Genomic DNA, 16266 nt, shown 5'->3' with positions numbered 1-16266 from the left:
AGAGAACGAAGAAAAATTGATAACAGGAGCAAATTAGAAAGTTGCTAAAAATTGCATGCTCTATCTGAATCATAAAAAAAATTGGGTTCAGTGTCCCTTTAATGTTATAAATGTTTCTAGTTTTATGTATGTTGTCATAAACTTTAAAATACACTACTGTGGATTGATTTTACAATTTATATTTTTAGATTTACCCGACTCTCAAACATTATATCTCTGTGATTGTTTGTTTTCTGTTTTCCCTCATAAATGAGTACCAGAGGCATACTCTTTTTTACTGTAAGTACAGTAAAATATAATTGAAAAAGAGATGGGGGAATTATGTAACAAATAAAAGAAAAAGCTTGTGGGTGGACCTTTAGAAATAAATCACTTATCAATCTAAATGGACTCAAAGTTATGACAGTTTTTTGATACATGCAACAGTTTTCCAGTTATGCTTGACTGCAGCATATCTGTGGGAGTGCAGAAATGACATTTCAAAATTGCATTAAAGGGACATTAAACACTTTAAGATGGTAATCTAAAATGATAAAATTATATATATATATATATATATATATATATATATATATATATAAAATATATTTCTGCATTATACTTTCATAATTTAAATTTGTCACCTTTTCCTGTAATTTCATTCTGAAATTGTGAGCTTTTCAGTTCCTGTTAGAAATGGAAGTGCAGAACACTGTTATATTCCACACAGCAATTGGCTGCACAGTTTAGTGACTTATTTATTACTGTCCCTAATTGGCCACAGCAGAGAAAGAAATCTAAGTTACAACATGGCAGCTCCCATTGCTTTATGAACACTATAATTTTATTTTGTAAATATTTCAACAGGTAATGAAACTTTAAAAAATACATCTACGTGTTATTCTCAGACTAATCTTTTCGTTAAATACATCATTTTCTCTAGCATTTATGTCCCTTAAAGAGAGCACTGAAACAAGATTTTGTATGTATTTTATTCAATCTAAGTAAGAACTTAAAAGGATCAGTAAACACAGTATAATTGCATAATCAACAAATGCATAACCAATAAAAATACTTTGAATTTCAAGTGAGCAATCAATTTTTTATTAACAAATGTCAATGTTAGTTTAATTTCTCTCTCCCCTTTATCATGTGACAGCCATCAGCCAATTATAGACTCATATACGTATATATCATTAACTCCTGTACATGCTTAGTAGGACCAGTTGCCTTTAGGAAGTGTGCATAAAAAACAGCACAAGTTCATAATGGTATTAAGCTGGAAAGTATTTTTTTTTTTTTTATTGCATGTTCTATCTGAATCATGAAAGTTTAAATTTTGATTTTAACGTCCCTTTCTATTTGCACATTTAGGCTCTTTTAAATGGCAAAATTTATATTTATGCAAGTGATGGTTTAAAAAACGCTAGGGATTTACCATCACTAAAAATAAACAGGACTTTCAATCATGAGTTTGTAAAAAAGGGTGCTAAAAACGTACCCTCTCTGTGTCGCAGTTCCTCGCTAAACGGCACAGCGCTCTTTTCTCAATGAGGCAACGTTTCCACCTCTAAACCAATAGCCAAGCTAGCATACAGAACATTGTCATACGACTAGCATGGCTATTGGTTCAGAGGTGGAAACATCACCTCATTGAAAAATGTGCGCTGTGCTGGGGACGGCCAGAGCCGCTGAGTTTAGCAAGGATAAATTTAGCACCCTTTTTTACAAACTGATGACTGAAAGTCCTGTTTATTTTTAGTGATGGTAAATTCTAGCGTTTTTTTTAAATGCTCAGATTTACCATCACTTTAAATTCTTGCATAAATATATATTTTGGCATGTGCAAATAAAAAAAATTAACAGTCACCTAGATTACGAGTTTTGCGGTCGTGTTTTAACGTTGAAAAAATGGCCATTTTAGCGTTAAAACAGCAACGCAGCCATTATGAGTCTTGTTGGTATAGCTGTACCGCAAACCTTTTAGCCTGTAACACAACATCAGTCCCGCACTTGAAAAAAAAATACATTTTTGCATGGGATTTCCATAGCGTGCCATTACAAGTTTTGCGGCGAGGCTAAAAAGCTTGAGTTACAGCCTATACCGACACGATCCGTTTCGCAATCTAAGACCAGTAGTTATGAGTTTTACGCAACAAAACTGTTACACAAAACTCATAACTAAACTGTTACAAAGTACACTAACACCCATAAACTACTTATTAACCCTTAAATCGAGGCCCTCCCACATTGCAAACACTATTTTAAAGTTATTAACCCCTAATCTGCTGCTCCCAACATCGCTGCCACTAATACAATTTATTAACCCCTATTCCGTTTTTTCCCGACATTGTCACCACTATACTAAAGTTATTAACCCCTATTCTGCTGCTCCCCAACATTGCCGCCACTAAATAAAGTTATTAACCCCTAAACCTCTGGCCTTCCACATAAAAAAAAACTAAATTTAAACTATATATTAAAATAACATTACTATTATACTAAAATTAAAATAACTACCAATTAAATAAACTAAATTACACATTAAAAAACCTAACCCTACTAAACAAAATTAAATCTACAATTACCAAAAACAAAGAAATACTAAATTACGAAAATTAACAAATGAAATTATCCAAAATAAAAACAATTACACCTAATCTAATACCCCAATAAAAATAAAAAGCCCCCCAAAAATAAAAAAAACCTAGCCTACAATAAACTACCAATAGCCCTTAAAAGGTCCTTTTGTAGGGCATTGCCCTAAAGAAATCAGCTCTTTTCCAAAATAAAAATAAAAACCCCCATCAACAGTAAAACCCCCCACCCAACCAACCCCCCCAAAATAAAAAACCTAACTCTAAAAAAAAAAACCATAGTAAGGTGACCAACAATGCCCCAATAATAATAACAAGTTTGCTCAGATTCGAGCACCATGATTATACCCAATAGTATCTGCTAACAAGTATGCGTTAAAAATTCAAAATAAAGAGCTCCCATTAGCTCACTCCCCTCTCCCTTTAAGAAAGCCCAAAACATTAATCTAAAAATAAAAACCCACCCAAAAAAGTTTTAAAAAAACCTAACACTAACCCCCAATGATCCATTTACACTTTTTGAAGTACGGACATCCAGGTGGCAAAGTCTTCATCCATCCAGGCGGCGTCTTCTATCTTCATCCCGGCGACGTGGAGTGGTTCCATCCTGAAGACATCCGGCGCGGAGCATCCTCTTCATACAGTCGCCTCCGTATACTAAAGCTTCAATGCAAGGGAGCCTTTTTAAAATGGAGTCCCTTGCATTCCTATTGGCCGATTTGATTTTGGAAATTCAAATCAGCCAATAGGATGAGAGCTACTGAAATCCTATTGGCTGTTCAAATCAGCCAATAGGATGAGAGCTACTAAAATTCTATTGGCTATTCAAATCAGCCAATATAATCTCTGTCCCAAGCGGCATGCTGTGGTATTTTATGGGAGGTTTTCGACTTATTAAGTTGGTTGTAGTGTAGGGAGAGGGAATGTGAGATACTAGAAGCTTGTTGCCATATAGATTCCCATGGCGAGGATTGCCTAAGTTCTGTCTATGGGTAGCCCCAGGTGGGTGCTCAGGCGATATGCCTCAAAGCTAAGGGTCGTCGGAATTTGAAATTTAGCACATAAATTAGGATGAGAGAGCCACCTGTCATTTTCATAGAAGTCCGATACTAATAGGATCTGCCTGTTGCGCCAGGCTTCAGGATAAGAATCTGATAAGCAGAAGAGTGCTCCCGAAACGGTGAGCACAGGAGACGGATGAGGGGATATAACTGGATTGTGTCTGATTTGATCCCACAATTGGAAAGCATGTTTAAAAATTGGATGTTATTGGATCTTATTCAAAGATTGTCTATGATGGGTAGGGATCCAAAGAAGATCTGAGACTGAAATTGTGGGGGGGAGTAGTGCCGATTCGACTATGTGCCATCTCGGGAGCCGATCTGTGTTATTCCAACCCAATATATGTGAGAGTCTGGCAGCATAGTAATAGGTAATTAAGTTTGGTAAGGCTAGACCACCTTGTTCGATTGGTTTCTCCAGAGTTCTCCTAGAGGTTCTGGGTCTTTTATCTTTCCAAACATAAGTAGTTATCAGGCTCTGCATCCTATTTAGGGTGGATCTCGGGATATAATATGGTATAGATCGAAAAAGGTAAGATATCTTGGGGAGAAAGGACATCTTGATCGCAGTAATGCGATCAGTCCAAGAAATTTCTCTAAATTCACAAGTATCTAGCAATTTCCTGAACTCTAGGAGTCTATCTGAATAATTTTGAGCCACTGTGACGGAGGGGTCAGGGCTAAGTAGTATCCCCAATATCTTGAGAGAAGAAGTGTTCCAGTGAAATTGGTATTTTCTTTGCAGTAGTGTGAGATCATTGGGTGATATATGAATGGGGAGAGCTTCTGTCTTTGTAATGTTAAGTTTATAGTAGCTTAATTTGCTGAATTCCTTAATAATCTTGAAAACTGAGGGTAAGGACTCGCTAGGTGAAGTTAGTATGAGAGTGATGTCATCTGCATACAATGAAATTGTTTGCACATGTGGACCGACGGTGAGTCCTGAAACCTGTGAATCCCTTCTGATGCATTGTGCTAGGGGCTCAATAGCCAAGGCAAATAGGAGGGGCGAAAGTGGGCATCCCTGCCTGGTTCCGTTGGTTATGGAGAACGAGGAAGACTGGAATCCAACTCCTTGGACTCTGGCAGAGGGATGTGTATAAAGAGCCTTAACAGCAGAAATAAAAGAATCGGGTATTCGGAGGACCTCCATTACCTTAATACCACAAATATTCCCATCTGACCCTGTCAAATGCCTTTTCAGCGTCCAGAGACAGGGCCAGAATGGGGATCTCTCTCGTAGACGCAAAGTTCAGAAGATCTAATATGCGTCTTATTGCGTCAGGGCCCTCTCTATGAGGAATAAAACCTACTTGGTCCTTTGCTATTAAGGAGGGAATGATTCTAGAGAGTCTGTTAGCTAGAAGTTTGGCGTAAATCTTAGTGTCTATGTTAAGTAGCGAAATTGGACGGTAGCTAGTGCAGTGATCTGGGGGTTTGCCTGGTTTTAAAATTGTGACTATCATGGCTTCTAGGTATTCTGCCTTAAAAGAGACGCTACTCGTAGTCTCCTGACATAGTCTGCAGAGAAGGGAGGCCAACAAATGCTGAAAAGTTTTGTAAAACCTAGCGGTAAAACCATCCGGGCCTGGGGATTTCCCCAGTTTCATGGATTGAATTACTTTACGTATTTCTTCTGTGGTTACCGGAGATGTCAGGATGTGGGCGTCTTCTGGACTTAACCTGGGGAGAGAAAGGCTTTCCAGAAAGGAAAAGATGTCCTCTATGGGACTAGGGGGAGACTCAAGGGTATCCTCTATATTATATAAGGTTTGGTAATATTGTCTAAAGGAGTTCCCTATATCTGTGGGCGAGTACACAAGTTTTCCGTTTGGGGCATGGATGGACATAATAAGTGATTGAGCAGTTTGATGTTTAAGTTTCGTTGCTAGTAGTGTAGAGGCTTTATTACTTTGATGGTAATATATCTTTTTGAATTTTTCTAGCATGTTTTGAGTTCTTTTCATTTCTAAGGTTTGAATTTGTTTAGTGGTATCTACTATCTTGTCATTCACTAAAGAAGAGTACTTTAGGCTAAGTGCGGCTTTTAATTTTCTTAGTTGAATAGTTAGGGCCCACAGAGTTGCACCACTCCTCGAGCGTGCAGCTGATTCAGCCTGGATAAGATGTCCTCTCATGACAGCTTTGAATGTGGCCCAAAGGTTCTGGACTGTGGTTTGGTTATTATCATTTAAATTAATGAAGTCAATGATCTTAGTTTGGAGTTCTAGCTCCGTAATGGTCCAGTCTTGTAAGCGCCAAAGTGGTGGGGATATGGGTACAAGATAGGGGCCTAGTCGTAAATGTAGGGCATCATGGTCAGACCAGGATACTGTAGTGATTTTGATGTAGGATATGTTATCCAGCATTTTAGCATTGGTAAAGAAATAGTCTATGCGTGAATGTGATTTATGCGGAGCAGAGTAGAATGTAAAGTCCCTCTCCTGTGGGTGAAACGCTCTATATGTATCATATAAATCATATTGTGCCATGAGTGTCTGAAATGCTTTGGAAAGTGAGTGTATGTTTCTGTCATGCCGAGGGGTTTTTGGACCCATTTTGTCAAGAATGATATCTCAGATTAGGTTATATTATAGTCCCCTCCCATTATTAATTCCCCTTGTTTCACCGCTGAGATCGACCTGAGGAGTGATCTGAGAAATTTAATTTGTTTAGAATTAGGTGCGTATAAATTAACAATTGTGACCAATTGTTTGTTGAGTTTACATACAATAATAATAAATCTCGCATGGGGTCACATTCGACATAAATGGGGTCGTAGAGAACATTTTTACCAATATAAACAGCTACACCTCTAGACTTGGAAGAATATGTGGCTTCAATTACTATGGGGAATTGGCGTGTGGCGTGTGTAATTCCAGAGTTAGAGATCCAGTGTGTCTCCTGGATGAGGGCTATATCTATATTGTTTTTGTGTAAATAGGTGTTAAGAAGACTGCGCTTCGTGGGAGAGTTGAGACCCTGTGTATTCAGTGTGAGAAACCGAATGCCAGCCATGGTTACGTAGAGGAGAAAAAAAAAAAAAAAAGGGGAGGAGAGGGGGTGGGGGAAAGAAGGAGGTGGTCAGTTTAACAGCTTCCCGGATCACTAGCCTGCAGAAAGACAGATCAGAAAAAGGAATATTTTAGTGTAACCGATATGACAAGAATTTGTTTATAACTAAGCTGTAATGAGTTAGGGGGAATTCGGGTGCTCAGCGGTCCAGAGACGCTTTGGTTAAATAGGGGAGGAGAGTCAATAGTTATGAAATAGGAGTGTGGGGAGCGAGTCACCAACACTATAATGAAATAGTTAGGAGAGAGAGGGAAGAGGGGGGGGGGGGAGAGCTGAAAAATGAGTGTTAAGGCTTCAACACATGAAATACTTTGTAAATATCTGAGCGGTCTAGCAGGAGTAGGGGTTATGAGATTATGTCTGGATTAAAAGGTTATGCGTAGCAGGGTGGGCTGAGATGTGCGTGTGAAAATTTTAGGGGGACAGAGAGAGAGGTGCCGAGGGTGAAGGCACCCCCCAGTTTATAGGCGGTAAGGTGAATGTAGGCAGAAATTCATGGATCCGAAGGTGTGGAGAGGGTCAAGGATGACCAATGTGGCTTCCAGGATATGTCAAAGGTAAGGGATATGAAGATAGAAGCGTGCGATGCGGGAGGTACTGTTATTGTATACTGAGTCCCCTCCCATTATTAATTCCCCTTGTTTCACCGCTGAGATCGACCTGAGGAGTGATCTGAGAAATTTAATTTGTTTAGAATTAGGTGCGTATAAATTAACAATTGTGACCAATTGTTTGTTGAGTTTACATACAATAATAATAAATCTCGCATGGGGTCACATTCGACATAAATGGGGTCGTAGAGAACATTTTTACCAATATAAACAGCTACACCTCTAGACTTGGAAGAATATGTGGCTTCAATTACTATGGGGAATTGGCGTGTGGCGTGTGTAATTCCAGAGTTAGAGATCCAGTGTGTCTCCTGGATGAGGGCTATATCTATATTGTTTTTGTGTAAATAGGTGTTAAGAAGACTGCGCTTCGTGGGAGAGTTGAGACCCTGTGTATTCAGTGTGAGAAACCGAATGCCAGCCATGGTTACGTAGAGGAGAAAAAAAAAAAAAAAAAAGGGGAGGAGAGGGGGTGGGGGAAAGAAGGAGGTGGTCAGTTTAACAGCTTCCCGGATCACTAGCCTGCAGAAAGACAGATCAGAAAAAGGAATATTTTAGTGTAACCGATATGACAAGAATTTGTTTATAACTAAGCTGTAATGAGTTAGGGGGAATTCGGGTGCTCAGCGGTCCAGAGACGCTTTGGTTAAATAGGGGAGGAGAGTCAATAGTTATGAAATAGGAGTGTGGGGAGCGAGTCACCAACACTATAATGAAATAGTTAGGAGAGAGAGGGAAGAGGGGGGGGGGAGAGCTGAAAAATGAGTGTTAAGGCTTCAACACATGAAATACTTTGTAAATATCTGAGCGGTCTAGCAGGAGTAGGGGTTATGAGATTATGTCTGGATTAAAAGGTTATGCGTAGCAGGGTGGGCTGAGATGTGCGTGTGAAAATTTTAGGGGGACAGAGAGAGAGGTGCCGAGGGTGAAGGCACCCCCCAGTTTATAGGCGGTAAGGTGAATGTAGGCAGAAATTCATGGATCCGAAGGTGTGGAGAGGGTCAAGGATGACCAATGTGGCTTCCAGGATATGTCAAAGGTAAGGGATATGAAGATAGAAGCGTGCGATGCGGGAGGTACTGTTATTGTATACTGAGTTTTGTGGTATTTGTGATGTGTGTAGGAGAATTAATCCTAATGTCCATTGTTCAGGAAGTCAAGTGGGTAGTATAGTATGTAGAGATCAACCAAGAGTAACCTTGAGATAGTGAGTACAGTAAGTGATCTGAGTTAAAGAGGAAGGGGACAAACAATTCACAATATAATATAACATTCAAAGGTATATGTATATGATCTAAAGCGTTCAGGAACTTTGAAGAATTACATCTAAATAGGGTGTAAGCCCTTCTCATAAGGATTCCTGATCTTCCCTCCACCACCCCTTCAGGGCGGAGGGAGATAAGTGTAACCTCTAATAAAACAACTTAAACATTGATAACAGGAAAACATAAAAATGTAATATAATGGCATAAGATCAATACAATGAAATACCCACAGCTAAAAGAGAGTAAGGTGTGTACCCGTATGTTAGCTCTAGGTCTACCTGACTGAAAGTCATCTGCCTAGATAGGTTTCATCACATAGTTTAAGGTAAATGGATATGCCTTCAGGAACTTTAAAGAATCACCTCTATATTGGGTGTAAGCCCTTCTAATAAAGAGTCTTAATCTTCCCTCCGTCACCCAATAAGGGTGGGGGAGGAAAGGTGCGACCCCTGACAGAACAACTTAATAAGCATTGATAACAGGAAAAAATAAGAAAGCAATATAATGGTATAACAAACATCAACAAAATGAAATGAAAAGCCTTGAGCTAAAAGAGAGTAAGGTATGTACCCGTATGTAAGCTCTAGGTTTACCTGGCTGAAAGTCATCTGCCGGGGCAGTCTTCATCATTGAGTTCCGAAATGGCAGAGCAGATTGAGGGTAAGATCCCGTATGTACCCGTATGTGTGCTCTGTCAGATCTTGAATTTGGTAGAAAACTAGGGTAAAGAATGGTAAGTCTAGATGCAAGTAGTGTCTTTGGGTGCCTAGAGTATAAAGAAGCCTAGGAGCGCCAAAAATAGGCTGGGAACTAAAAGGACATATGGCAGGTGGAGTTAAACCATATATAATTTATACAAGAAAAATGGTGGGATAAAAAGTGATAGCAAAATACTCGCATCAAATAAATAATACCAAATTGTTCAGTTTCTTTAAAATAGTGCACATAAAATACAATTTATTTCAGTTAAACACATAAGTAAAAACATGGATCCATGAAACATTAGGCACACAATATATAAAACATTATAAAAACATTATATAAAATGAAAACGTAGTCATAAAACATGAGGTCATAAAAATGAGGCTTCGGAAGGGAACAGTTTTCCCTATGTAAAGTGCAAATGTGCTAGGATAAATGCACAGATAAAGTACAGAAGGATACACAAAAATGGGGGTACCCCCTCACAATGTGAACAGTGTAGAAAATGTGATCGTGTCTATTTAGACAAAAAATAGAAAAAATGAAAAAACTTGCATAAATTGAAAAAGTAAAAAAGAATAAAAGTGATAGCTGTGTTAAAAAACTGTGAAAAAATGTGTCCGTGGTGAAAGTCAGTGGTAAAAAATAGTGATGAACAATGTCAGTGATGTAAGGTTCCAAATGGTATAAGTAGACTGTAACAATTACATTCATAAAGACAGCTGCCATCTTAACAGATGGAAGTCCAACATACCCAAGGGACAAATGTTGAGATTAAAAAAGAATTGCACAGATCCCAAAAAATGGGAAGAGCAAACTATTATTTTAAAAAACAGATTTCTAGAACGGAGGTATGAGGAAGGAGCCCTGGAAAAGGACATAGAAGTAAGACAGAGAGATAGGAAGGATCTCCTGTCATACAAACCAAAAAAAGTCTATAATAATTTTGATGGAGACCAATTAAATATTCCTTTTATTATGGAATACAGTGAAAATAGGCACATTGTGGAAAAGATCGTAAAGAAACATTGGCCACTACTAAGGAATGATGATATTATTGGGGATAAACTAACAACCCACCCAACATTTATTTACAGAAAGACTAATAATCTGAGAAATAAACTTTCTCCAAGTATACCCAGAAACATGATGTCAAATACAAGAGATGTGTATGGCAGAGAAGTGAAAGGCTTCTACCCGTGTGTGAGCTGCAAGGCCTGTCAAAGAGGAGTGAAAACTAAGGAGTTCACCTCTTTTAACACAAAGGTCAAATACAAAATTAAGGACCTTATAAAATGTAGCAGCAAAGGAGTGATTTATATGATATGGTGCAGTTGTAGTTTCCAATATATAGGGCAAACCTCTAGAATCCTGAGGGATCGGATCAGAGAACACCTATTAAAGATCAAACATAAAAACACAGAAACAGCACTGTATAGACACTTCTTAACTCAACACCAGGCCAAACAAAAAGATTTCAGTTATATTGGTATCCAACTGGTCACACCTAATTGGAGGGGTGGAGACCAAGAAAAGAGTCTACTAATAGCAGAATCCAGATGGATTTTCAATATAGACTGCCTACATCCCAGGGGTTTAAATAACAGAGAAGACTTAGCACATCTATTAAGCCTAAAATGAGAAAGTTTGGGGAACAGTTTATTTGGGGGATCACTTAACCACCAGCATGTATTTTCATACTAGCTAGACTTAGTTATTTTTGATTCTCCCAAGGAACAATAATAGATATCCCCCAGACACAAGGGCCCGGACCCTATTCTCTTCCGATTTATCCATTAACCTGACCTCTTGGAGGATCACACCCCTTGTTTTTATATACCCCAGCTGTTTTAGATACTTTTTAGGAGAATTTAGAGTTAATATCAGCTACTAGTATTAGTTGATTACTATTACCATTCCACAACATCCATCGATTTATTGTCCCATCACTATCTATTTTTACCGAATCGATCTCCCCAAGAAATCTTGCACCCACTTAATTTGTATACTTATAGACTATTATTACGATCATATACGACGTTTGCTAATATTTTATGTGTTCGATATTTTAGTTTTTAGTCTTTTATATTGTACTTATGTATATGTAATATGCTGTCATCCTTTAACTGTATTTTATATGTGTTTACACACTTTGTTATACTTGTTTAATCAATTTATATATCACAATTTTAGTCCATTTGTTTTTATGACCAGTTATTCAACTAGCCATTCCATGTTTTTTAACTAGCGATCCTATATGGTTTTAGGATTATATAAGTCTTTAGGAATTCCTATATGTAGCCATTTCATGTTACATCTTCCATGTATTATAAACGACCAATATCGCAAAATAGTACAACCGGAAGTGGTAATGATTCCACCGGAAACAAAACCAAGAGCGAAACCGGAAATCTAATTGTAGTGAAATAGTACAACCGGAAGTGGTAATGATTCCACCGGAAACAAAATAAGGAGCAAATCCGGAAATATAATTGCAGTGAGGCACGCTCTAGGCACTTCCGGTCATACGAAATACTTAAGATATTTATAGCATCATTAATTTATAACTTTTATTAGATATCAAAATCCTGAAGGGCAATAATGAATAAGACAAGAAACCCATTAGAAGGAATAATTTATTTATTCATTTAGATTCTACTCCTTTTCCGGGTTAGAAGTGTTTGGCGCCAAATAATTAGCGCCAAAACACTGATTGGTCAATAATAACCATAAATAGAGCCACCATTACACACCACCTATAGTCTTGAAAAAGGCCCAGTTTCGGGCCGAAACGCGTTAGCAGAATTGGTGAGCTTTTTTCCTACATTTTATGTTCATTTGTTAGCTTTATTGCACTATTGTATATTTCTTTTACAGGTCGGATATAGGGATTACACCCAGGTTTTACCGGATACTCCCTTACCCACTACCTCCACATTGTTTGGAACCTTCTTTTGAGGAGACTTGAGGAAGTTTTACTTACAACACATATACCATTTGGAACCTTACATCACTGACATTGTTCATCACTATTTTTTACCACTGACTTTCACCACGGACACATTTTTTCACAGTTTAACACAGCTATCACTTTTATTCTTTTTTACTTTTTCAATTTATGCAAGTTTTTTCATTTTTTCTATTTTTTGTCTAAATAGACACGGTCACATTTTCTACACTGTTCACATTGTGAGGGGGTACCCCCATTTTTGTGTATCCTTCTGTACTTTATCTGTGCATTTATCCTAGCACATTTGCACTTTACATAGGGAAAACTGTTCCCTTCCGAAGCCTCATTTTTATGACCTCATGTTTTATGACTACGTTTTCATTTTATATAATGTTTTTATAATGTTTTATATATTGTGTGCCTAATGTTTCATGGATCCATGTTTTTACTTATGTGTTTAACTGAAATAAATTGTATTTTATGTGCACTATTTTAAAGAAACTGAACAATTTGGTATTATTTATTTGATGCGAGTATTTTGCTATCACTTTTTATCCCACCATTTTTCTTGTATAAATTATATATGGTTTAACTCCACCTGCCATATGTCCTTTTAGTTCCCAGCCTATTTTTGGCGCTCCTAGGCTTCTTTTCCATTCTTCAGACTCTTATTTAAGGGATAGCTAGGTACCCTTTTAGCACTCAGGAGCTAGTAGGAACATTGAGTAAGCGCTGTGAGATACCGTAGTATCTAGGTGCCTAGAGTATAACCCGACTCAGTCTTCTTCCTGGTGAGGAGTTTCAACGCTTGGAGCGTGCCACTCTGGTGCTGTGGTATTAAGTCCTTTAGAGTTATTTTTCCCGTCTGCTTCTAGGATCTTCGGGGGGCATAAGTCCCAGATTGTGTAGGACTTTCAGACCCTGTTCCAGAGATGAGATAACATATGATAGGTCTTCATGTTTAAAGAAGATCTTCACCGGGAACCCCCATCTATATTTTATGTTATGGTGTCTTAGGGTTTGCGTCACCTGCTGAAATGATCTTCTTTTGGCCAGGGTGTGTGGGGATAAATCTGGAAAGATTTGTAAGTTGTGATAAGGTTTGTTAAGAGGTTTGTTTCTAAAAGAAGCTTTGAGGATCTTCTCTTTTGTTGTGTAGTAATGAAGTCTCAAAATTACGTCTCTTGGGGCATCAGAAGGTGAATTATGTGAGTGTAATGCCCTATGGGCTCTGTCAATCAGAAGATCTGAATCTGTGGTAGTGCCTAGAAGGTCTCTAAAGAAGCCAAGTAAGTAGTTGTTGAGGTCAGCTGGCGCTATTTTCTCCGTAATACCGCTGATCCTTAAATTATTTCGGCGGGATCTATCCTCTAGATCTGCCAATTTGGTCTCTAGATCAGAGATTTGTTCAGCGAGGTTCTGCGAATATGAGAGCAAGTTTGAGTGACCCACAGCTAGATCTTCATGCTTCTTTTCTAGAGTTTCTGTTCTTTCTCCGAGTGAAGAGATATCACGTTTCAGTTCACTAACTGATTGGCGGAGATCCTGTCTCAAGGATGTATAGTGAGTGTCCATTTTATCTGATAAGGTTGTGATAGTTTCAAAAAAGTGGATTGTGAAAGAGAGGCTCTATCTTTACTAGGGTTGTCACCTTTTAGGTTTCTATGCAAAGAGACAGTGGAGTCCCTAGAGTCCTCTTCCGAGAGGTCCTGGACAGAGACATGTTTAAAATTAAATTGGTCTGTTATAGTCCTTTTGGGGATTTATTGATGCTTCGGTTTCCTCTTTCCAGAGTATGCCATGTTTAACTGTGCACTGTCCTGTGAGATCTGAGAGTAAGGACTATTTCTACGCCGAGTATGAAAACTGGGGGGGGGGTTCAGACCGGCACCTCTCTTGGTCGGGGTTTAGCCCTTCATTATTTACTGTGTTATTTAACCAGAAGTAGGGAAGTTAGATAGAGCCTTGGATCAATTATGTCTCCTAGTTAGAAGCCCCTGATCTTGGGACATATAGTAATACAATACATGAATGGATATAGTCACTCTGAGAGACTGGCTACATAAAGGTGAACCCTCTCCAGGGAGTATACCACCTCTGGGCAAGCTCGGAGAAGGGAAGTGGATATGACCCGTAGACCGTGAGGGCTGCGGGAAAGGAAGGAGAGGGGTCTTTATGTAAGTGGTAGCAAGAATGAAGCTTAGCTCTTCAATGGAGGTGGTGTTATGCAGAAGAGCCTCTTTTGTGAGTTAGTTTAAAGTTCTCTGTCCTGATCTCCTTGATCTAGGGGTATGAGTAGCAGGGGATTTTGCTCCTGTCAGGGAAACCAAAAAGGTAAAGTATTGAGGTCTGAGTAAACTGATATCCTTAGGGGTATCTGGATCAAGTATTAAGCCCTAGTTCTCTTTCTTATCTTCCTGTCTTTGTATATTAAACTTGCCCCCTTTTCATTCCCATGCTTTTATTTTGTTGATTGTAGTATGGGATGCGTTGTGAAAATTAGGGGCTCCTGAAGGTGTGAGGAGGTATACAAGTGAGAGGTGTAGGCTGCATTTATTGCTTTGCTCCACAGGCCTTCTTCCCTCCACTCCTGGATAATCGTTATGTAGGGCACTGTTATTGCACTAAGGCCCCTTAAACTGTATAGTTATAATGTGGCTCAGGATTGCTTACCCTTATTTTATTATGGGTAGTTAGAGCCTCGGCTGAGAAAGGAAGCGTTTCAGTCTCAGGATGTGATGAGGCCCTGAAAATGGCGTCTGTTCGCGCCAAAAGTCTACAGCTGCCTGTATGTCTCCGGGGATTTGCGGTAAAAGCCGTGTACTGATCAGGTGAGGGGCTCTGCTCTATCCGTTCCACCCCTGAATGTCCGATCTAGGTTGTGTGAGCTGGAGGGATGTAGGGATATCCCTCGTGTGTGTGCGCAACGGACTGTGTTGCGGGAGGACTCTTTACCTGTAGATGTCGGAAGAGTCAGCAGGAGTCATGCGCCGGGCACCACCTTCTCGAAATTCCACCGGATGATATGTGGAAGGCAACAGGCAGGTTCCTAGCTGATAAGTCAGATGAGGATGGGTCTTCTCGTGTAGATATTCCTAGCCCCAGTCGCCTACTCAGGGACACACAGCATGGTGAGGTACAGTGACGTGATCGCACTGTTAGGTGTATTTAGAGGCAGTAAGGATATCTGATGTCCCGCATTATTTGATTTAAAGTGCAAGGTACACTGGTAATAATCTTATGGGGGATTAAAGAGGATTAGCTCAGAGGAATAGGGAACAAATATGATTTAAAAAGGTTTTTTGGAGAGAGCTCCTGCTATGTATGACCGCTCTGTATGGCTGCTAGCTCCGCCCCCCGTATCTAAACAATTTTTAAATGTATCTAAGGTATTAGCATTCTCTACCTCCTTTGGTAATGAGTTACACAATTTTATTGCTCTTACAGTGAAAAAACTTTTCCGTTGCAGGAAATTAAATTAAGTCCCTTAATTTTGTGCATTAATCTCTCATGCAGAACTGTATCAAATATCTTTGCAAAATTTAAGTATATCACATCAACTGATTCCCCTTTATCTATGTTTTTACTTACTTCCTCATAGAATCTAATTAGATTAGTTTGACATGATCTATTTCTTATAAAACCATGCTGATTAAAACTCATAATCTTGTTTACACGAATATGCTCATATATAATCCCTTATTATCCCTTCAAATATATTCCCCACTATTGATGTCAGACTAACTGGTCTATAGCTTCCTGGATCATCCCTGCTTCCCTTTTTGAAGAGTGGCACCACATCAGCTTTACGCCAATCCTGGGGTACCATGCCTGAGGATAACGAGTCTTGACAAATTAAGAGTAGAGGTTTGTCTATAACAGTGTTAAGTTCCCTTAACACCCTTGGGTGTATTCCACCTGGGCCTGGAGTTTTATTTACTTTAATATTATCCAATTTTTTCCTTATATTCTCTATACATAACCCAGTTAATGGTATGTGCTGGCATGTTCTATTCTGTTCCAAAG

The 16266-nt window shown here is 38.8% G+C and overlaps 1 protein-coding gene across 2 annotated transcripts in view; it reads right to left on the bottom strand.

Annotated features, from left to right (window-relative positions):
* Positions 1-16266, bottom strand: part of TJP3 (tight junction protein 3) — a 111919-nt gene that overhangs the window by 63522 nt on the left and 32131 nt on the right. The gene's annotated exons all lie outside the window — the stretch shown is intronic.

The sequence above is a fragment of the Bombina bombina genome, chromosome 2 (assembly GCF_027579735.1).
Source record: "Bombina bombina isolate aBomBom1 chromosome 2, aBomBom1.pri, whole genome shotgun sequence".
Lineage (NCBI taxonomy): Eukaryota > Metazoa > Chordata > Amphibia > Anura > Bombinatoridae > Bombina > Bombina bombina.
The sequence above is the reverse complement of the archived record's forward strand: the minus strand, read 5'-3'. Positions and strand labels throughout refer to the sequence as shown.